General features: G+C 30.8%; 1 pseudogene; it reads left to right on the top strand.

Annotated features, from left to right (window-relative positions):
• Positions 1-7,482: 7,482 nt before the first annotated feature.
• LOC112483054 lies at positions 7,483-7,601 on the top strand (annotated as a pseudogene).
• The last annotated feature ends 1,087 nt before the right edge of the window (positions 7,602-8,688 follow it).

The raw sequence follows: 8,688 nt of genomic DNA, 5'->3' as shown, positions 1-8,688 counted from the left end.
TGTACATCAAATGTGTGTTTCTTATAAGCAGCAAATAATATCTTGCATTTAAACTCAGTATAATATTCTCTGATATTTAATCAGAATGTGTAAATCATTTATATGTGATTATGACCATGGTTAGGTTAAAATCTATCATCTCAATATTTTTCTATGTACCTCATCTTTTTTTGTTTAGTTTTCTTCTTATTCTGCCTTGTTTCAGTTGAGTACTTTTTATGATTTCATTTTATCTCCTTTGTTAGTTGGTTAGCTATAGTTAGTTTTGTTATTTTAGTGGTTAATTAGAGTTTATAGTACATTATATAACTTTAACTTACAACAGGCATTGAACTTATCACAGATGTCATTATGCTATTTCATGTATAGTTTAAGAAACTTAAAATTCTTGCTTTTTTCCCTTTCTATCCTTACACTATTATTGGCATACATTTTAGTCACACATTACAAGCTGATCTTTTCTCCTAGACATGTCCTATGAATACTGTACTAGTGTTCAAAATGAAACTTATTTCAGTTTTTCCTGGCTCTACTATCATCAGCATTTGCCTAGTCACATGGGTTCAAAGTTTAGTCATGTCTACCTTTTCCTTCTCCTTGACTTTTACTTACCTAATTAGCCCTCAAATTTGATCCACCCTACACCTGAAATGATGCCCACATCCATCAGATCATCTCTAATGTTAGTACATTAATTCTGGCCTTTCTTTTCTTTCCCTTGGACAATCAAGTAGCCTCTAAATTGGTAGTGAGATGTTTCCAATCACTCCATCTAGTACTGCATTTGTATGGCAGTTTATAACTTTATAACTTTTAAAATGTTTATTTAAGTCTTGTCACAATTCTTGGACTAAGCTTCAGTGTTCAGATGAGGTCATTCTGTGAAAATTAAACAACTCGGTGTCCTACAGTTAGTTATTTACTTGTCAACAAATCATATTTTACTTGTTTTTTCTCAAGAATCTCAGCACTCTTAATTTAGCATTTGCACAGTATATTTTTGTCTGTTTTTTAAACTTTTAACTAATTAGCATCTCTACATCAAATGTGTGTTTCTTATAAGCAGCAAATAATATCTTGCATTTAAACTCAGTATAATATTCTCTGATATTTAATCAGAATGTGTAAATCATTTATATGTGATTATGACCATGGTTAGGTTAAAATCTATCATCTCAATATTTTTCTATGTACCTCATCTTTTTTTGTTTAGTTTTCTTCTTATTCTGCCTTGTTTCAGTTGAGTACTTTTTATGATTTCATTTTATCTCCTTTGTTAGTTGGTTAGCTATAGTTAGTTTTGTTATTTTAGTGGTTAATTAGAGTTTATAGTACATTATATAACTTTAACTTACAACAGGCATTGAACTTATCACAGATGTCATTATGCTATTTCATGTATAGTTTAAGAAACTTAAAATTCTTGCTTTTTTCCCTTTCTATCCTTACACTATTATTGGCATACATTTTAGTCACACATACATTATAATACCAAAACATGTTTTAAAAATTTTCCTGTAAAGTCAATTATATATTTAAATGTTTCAATAATAATAAAACAATCATATATTTACCCATTTAGTCATTATTTCAGGTGCTCTTTATTCCCTTGTTTTGATTATAACCCTATGTGACATCATTTTTCTTTGGCCTGAAAGACTTCATTTATTTTTCTTATAGGTTTGCCGGTGATGAGTATTTCAGTTTTGGTATGTTTGAAAAAGTCTATATTTTGTCTTCATGTTAGAAAAAATATTTTTACAAGGTTTAGAAGAATAGGTTGATAGAGATTACTTTTTTATTGCCTTAAAAATGTTTCCTCACTGTGTTTATATTTGCATTTTTTTCTATGGGAAATCTGGTCATCTGTATGTAATACTATCCCTTCCTCTGTTTCCTTTTAGCATTTTCTCTTTATCACTGGTTTTGATATTATTCATGCTTTTTTTTTCTATTTCTTAGGTTGTGTTGCTTTCTTGAGCTTTGATTTATAATTTTCATCATGTTTTGAAAATTGTCACACCTTATTTCTTCAAATATTTCAGCCATGTTTATTTCTATAAACATCTATTTTTCTGTACCCTTCTTTCTATTTTTCTTGGGCACAATACTGCTACATATATCAGGCCACTTAAAGTTATCTTCCCAACTCATTGATGGTCATTTTATTTTAAAAATTATTTCTCTCCGTGTTTCAAATTTGGTAGTTTTTATTGGTGGTTATATGTTCGAGATCACAGATTTTTTTTGTCTTCTTTTATGTCTAATATGTTAATTCTATTCAGTACCTGTACATTATAGTTTTTGATTGAAAAGTTCAATTTGTGTCTATTAAACATCTTCCATATCTCTACTTAACCTATTAAACATACAGACTATGTTTATACAAATATTTTTATACTCTATATGTTAATTTTAACATTTGTATTGATTTGGCATGGGTTCCAACTGATTGTGATTTGTTTTGTTTACTCATTATTACGGGTTGTATTTTTCTGCTTCTTTGCCTGTGTAGTAATTTTTTAATCCCCATTTTACATATGAGAAAAACAGGATAAGAGATGGCGAGTAACTTCCCAAAGGTTGCACACCCTATAAATGGAGTGGAGCTGTGATGTAAACTCAGGAAAGATATGATTATAAAGTCTATGCTCTTACACCTCTTAGAATGACTATTATAAAAAAAGCCGAGAAACAGTAAGTACGGACTGGCAATGATGTGGAGAAAAAGGAGCACTTATGTACTGTTGATGGGAATGTTACATTATAATACCAAAACATGTTTTAAAAATTTTCTTGTAAAGGAGCACTTATGTACTGTTGATGGGAATGCAAATTCGTGCAGCCAGTATGGAGTTTTCTTAAAAAACTAAAAAATTGAACCACCATATGATTCAGGAATCCTACTTCTGAGTATATATTCAAAGAAAAAAAAATTTTTATCTCAAAGTGATATCTATACCCCCACAGTCATTGCAGCATTATTCACAATAGCTAGGACATGGAAACAATTTAAGTGTCCATTGACAGATAAATGGATTAAAAAATGTGATATATGTGTATATATATATATATACATATCACATATATGTATGTGATATGTATATATATGTGTATATATACATATCACATACATATATGTGATATGTATATATATATATGTGATATATACATATCACATACATATATGTGATATGTATATATATGTGTATATATACATATATATGTGTGTGTGTATATATATATATATATATAATGTGATGTATATATGTGTGTGTGTGCATATGTGTGTTTACATATATGTGTATATTCGAGACAACATAATGGACCTTAAGAGCCTTATGTTAAGTGAAATAAATTAGACAGAAAAGACAAATACTGTATGATTCTACTTATAGGTAAATTCTGAAAAAGCTGAACTCATAGAAATATAGTAGAATGGTGGTTGTCAAGGGCTGGAGATGGGGAAATTGGGAAGATATTGGTAAAGGGTACAAACTTCCAGTTAAAAGACAAATAAGTTGTGGGGCTTTAATGTTTAGCATGTTGATATAGTTAATTATACTGTATTGTATACTTGAAATATTCTGAGAGTACATCTTCAATAGTCTCGCCTTACAAAAAATGGGTTTATGTGTCTTGTTGGAGATGTTAACCCATCTTATTGTGGTAATGATTTTGCAAATATGTGTATCAAATCATCATGTAGTTTACCTTAAACTTACATGATGTTACATGTCAACTATGTTTCAATAAACTTACGTAAAAAAAGAATATCATTCACTGTTTTTAATCTGTTTTCCCACATGGCTAACTTTTACTTTCAGGACAGCACTTGTCTTTGAATTTATCCTTACATTCTCACAATTCTTAATCTTGGGTGGAATATTTGGCAACTGTCTGACATTCTCCAACCACACAAAGCCTGCCATTTGGCAAACCCAATACACATAAATGTGCCTCAACTTTTCTAATTCTAGAATAATTCATCATAGGGTAAACACTCCTATATATCGACAACTGAGAAAAAACATTCTAAATAAGTAATCATTATTATCTTTTGTTCTTAAATATCAATAGACAATCAAGGTTCTTCTAGCATACATGGATAAACATCACATGAAAAGAAAGATTAAGATAAATATACAGAAATAAACTATTAAAACTGATCTCAATTGAACCAAAGGTAATTTAGGGTATAAATAAGAAACTTAAAAATACTGGCATCTTAACATATTCAAGAAAAAACAGTACATCTACAAAATGGCATGGCATAGCCTAACTTCATTTGGTAATGCAAATATCATTCGTTCCCAGACTATGTTGGAGCAGTATTAGATATGTTTAATCATTTTAGCAATAAAACACCCTGAAATTAAGAATTAAGAAACCCTGGTTGGTTGATCCTTAATTCTTTCTGAATAATATGAACACCTAGAAGAGACTTTAGACAATACCAAGACCAGGCCATGGACCTCCATTCTCTGCCCCAGAAATTGGGATTTATCAGTGTTATTCCTTGGCACCTGACTCTTTTAATTCTCCAGAGTAGTCTACTCTGCAGCTGGTTTTGAGGACAACTACTTTAAGACAGACATTGCTCCACAACTCTGAATTTGGTTATTTCCACACAGTATTTTATTCTTTGTCTGATCAGAGCTTCTATGCCAAGTTGGTGAGAATTTTCATGGAAGTTTTTCACATCGTTACAGCATTATGTTCTTTCAGTGAATCTTGTCTCTAAGATTCACATAAGTGTATGATACATAAAATAGATTAAAAAGGAAAAAAACCAAGATTTGTGTATTGCCGATAGTCCCTAATTCATATGGGAATTTATAGATTCTAGAATGCATCATTGATGACTTATTCTAATGTGTTATATTGACAGTGCCTTCAACTTTCAAATATCAGTTATTTGTGATTCTCTTGGACTTCATTTGTTTTATAAATGGTAGTTGTTTCTTTATATGATTCAGATATGACTCCAAACCATATTTGAAGGGAAGAAAATGCATACCTGTTGTATTTTATAGTGTTATCAAGCCATTCAACAGAGTGATTGCCTTTTCCTATTATGTATTATTGTATATTACAAAGTATATGAATTTTCTGTTCTTGAATAGTAAAAACATCTTACTTTTGTTGTGTGTTCCTACATATCATGTATCCCAATATTAATAAATCTATATTTTCTTCACATTTCTCTGTGAATTGATTTAGTTTTATGCAGCAAGACATTCAAACAGACTTGTCAGTTCAGATAGCATGTATCATTAAAAATGTAATTGAAATAACAAATCCATGAGAGCCCTTAAGATTTCAAGAACCACATTTATAGGGTAGAGAGCTACCAAATTAGCACTGGTAATTTTTCTTATTGTTTCTGAGATTGCTGTTTGCAAAAGTAAAATTTTATGTCAGTGTTTAAACATATTAGTGTTCATAAAAATGCAAAAGGCCATCACTTCCCATTAGCTGTTATCCCTATATCCATAAAGTTGGAAATAATTTTATAAGTGACACACCCAGGTGAACAGTCAAATGCAATAACCCTTTTAAAACTGAGGTTAGAAATTGCCAGCAGTTCTTCAAAACGGCATGGTGCTTTTAAACACTTAAGTAAACAGAGCCATTGAATGAGGAGATTTTTTTATAAGCTGGCCAGACATGATAGATGTCATATGCAAATTATGGTCAGTCATGGATTAGACAAAAGTTTTGAAAGGTGCACAAATAATTCATGCTTTCATAAAATTAAGTCATTCTTTGAAAATAAAATTTCAGGTGTATAGTCTGCTGCTCCTGTGAACCGTGGCTGATGCTTTTCTCCAATCCTGTAGTTATTTAAGAAGAATGATATTTACCTCTATCTGCTGATATGGAAATATCACCAAGATAAAATATTAGCAGCCATTTAAAAAAGTTAGAAAGTGTTGTATGTATGACATGGCAATATGATGATATATTATTGACTGAGAAAAGTAGAATATATTTCTGAAGATAAGGTCTTCCATATGAATAAAATTGAAGTGTTTTATGTTGAATACTTAAATGTACATATTTTTTTCAGTAATACTTTTTGGATAATAGAATTAAATAATCAAGAGGGTTTTTTTTTCACTCTTTTACTCTAAGTTTCTTCGCATGCCTGCATTATTTTAACAATAGTAAAAGAATAGCAATAACTACTTTACAGAGTGTATTTTGTGTTCAGGGATGCGGACAATGTATGCATGCATACCTATTATCACATATTTTCCATGACCTGAAATAAAGGATTTCCATATACAAGACATAATAATAAAGTTATGCCTGGTTCAATACTGAAAACTAGAGGACATAGTTATCCAGTTCCAAGAAATGAATAAAAGCTATCATAGTGAACATGGATCAGATGACAGACCATGCTAAGGGACTCCACACAGCTTTTTCTTCCTTTTTATTCCAATTTATGAATAAAAGCTATCATAGTGAACATGGATCAGATGACAGACCATGCTAAGGGACTCCACACAGCTTTTTCTTCCTGAGAAACAATAGCATCCTTAAACAATAAGGGAGATACGTTTAAGAATCCTTTTTAACATCTCTATATTTGCAGGTGAGGACTGGGGACAAGCGTCAGTCATGGTTTACAGAAACAGCGGACCACACACACTCTTCCTTCAATGTTATCAACACGCTGACGAAGTAACTTATAGACCATAGGGACAGCACAGTAGACATGGCAAGCAGGAAGACTGAGGATGTGAGGACTGCTCAGAAAGAGCAGGAAACCCGAAGGAAAGAGGAGTTAATATAGACACTGGTGGCAAAGTGAGTAGCCTAAGATACAGAAAGCAGCAGCTTAATTAAACAGAACAACAACAAATACACAGATGAATTCCTTTTGGACTGCCAATGGCTCTGGCATCCTTCCCAGTTAATCTCATTCATTGCTCAACTAATGACAAAAATTTATATCAACCAGACCTGCAGCTTAGGAATGCAACTGGACTGTTATCGGTATCAAGGCAAGGTCACCCATGGGGGCTTTCAAGAGAATAAAAACAATGTCTAAATGTCATTTATTCCTGTTAGGGAGAAAAATTAAGAAAATTAAGATAAAATCTTAAAACTAATTTTGCAACTTAAAAGAGAAATTTAATAGAGAAAGAATAACCATTTTAAATATAAAGAAAAGAAAAGCAAAATTGTTAAGCATCCATTTTATAATTTCCAAAACAAAAAACAGAGTAGTCCTAGTATATATTTAAACTGTTTTGAGATGAACAAAGTAGTGGTTGGAGAAAAATTCTATGACTAAAATATTTTTTATTTTCAAGTAAGAAAGAATAAAAAAAGATATTAAGCATTCACTGTTAAGAACATTAAGAAAGATACATAGGAGAAATGAATTTATAAAACAGAAAACAAATATTTAGGAGTCTGAAAACAAAAATATAACAAAAAAGAAGAATTTAAAAAATCTAAAAACTGGTCTATAGCCATTCTACTCTGAACAAGCCTGATCTCATCTGATCTTGGAAGCTAAGCAGGGTTGGGCCTAGTTAGTATTTGGATGGGAGACCACCTAGGAAGACCAGGTGCTGTAGGTGTGAAAAATAAAAAATAAGGGATTGTAAACTGACAAGGTCCTTGCAAACTGTGAGGTCAACTAAGGATTGCTTTGCCTGAAAAAAAAAAAAAAAATCTAAAAACCAATTCCTTGAAAAAAAGTAAAATTAATAAAAAAAAAATAAAATCTGTGCAATAAAAATGTCTAGTAAGGCTATTGAAGAAAAGTAGGAAAAAAACCTGTGAAATGTAGTTCGTAATATAATATACTTCAATATAGAGAATGTAATGTGTATGTGTGTGGAAAGGGAGATAACCTATAAGCTAGTTTTTATCGGCCTTAATTGGGATACATTTATGAGATGATTAGTTATGATTTGCTCAAACAACTTTAATTCAGAAATAGCTATCAAAAATGCTTCAGCTTCTTTTAACTCCAGTCATCGTTGTAGGTTTTTAAATCATCTAAATGAATGCTAAAAAATTTATTTACTGGTGAAAACAGTGGCAAACTAGATTTATGGAGTTGCTGGAAAACTAATATAGATATATTCTACATCTGAATGAACTGTGCATTCATGATCTAGTGAGCCCAATAGTCAATACACTTTGAAAATGAATCTGGAACTTAATAGCTGAATCCTGCCTTTAGACATTGCTACAATTGCTTCTATTGCAAGCTATGCTACTGGCTAGAGAACCGGAAGGACAATAGCTGAAATTTTATTGAATATATAAAACAAGTTCATCTATGTACCTATGGAAGAATTAAGTTTTAAACATCCATTTATCAACTTTTTCTAACTGTTGGAAGCTACAGAAACCAGAAAAGAAACTTGTGCATGAACATTTATTTAGATAAATTTGCAACCCATGTATACAAAATATTTAGAATAATAATAAAAAAAAAAAACAACACTATCTTATGTATGAAAGTTATAAACATCTTATAATTACATGTAAATTCAAATCTGAGAAAAGACTTCTATAAACCAGACATTTTTCTAGGAAGAAGTATTTAAAGACAAATGAACTTAAAACAAAAATTCACAAATGGTCCTAGATTTAAAAGAATGAAACTGTTTCCAAGTAACCATTTCCAAGAACAAGGCTGAGATAATTTGTAAA

This window comes from Pteropus alecto, unplaced genomic scaffold, assembly GCF_000325575.1.
Source record: "Pteropus alecto unplaced genomic scaffold, ASM32557v1 scaffold100, whole genome shotgun sequence".
NCBI classification, from domain to species: Eukaryota; Metazoa; Chordata; class Mammalia; order Chiroptera; family Pteropodidae; genus Pteropus; species Pteropus alecto.
Note: the sequence above shows the minus strand (reverse complement) of the source record. Positions and strands in the feature narration are given on the sequence as shown.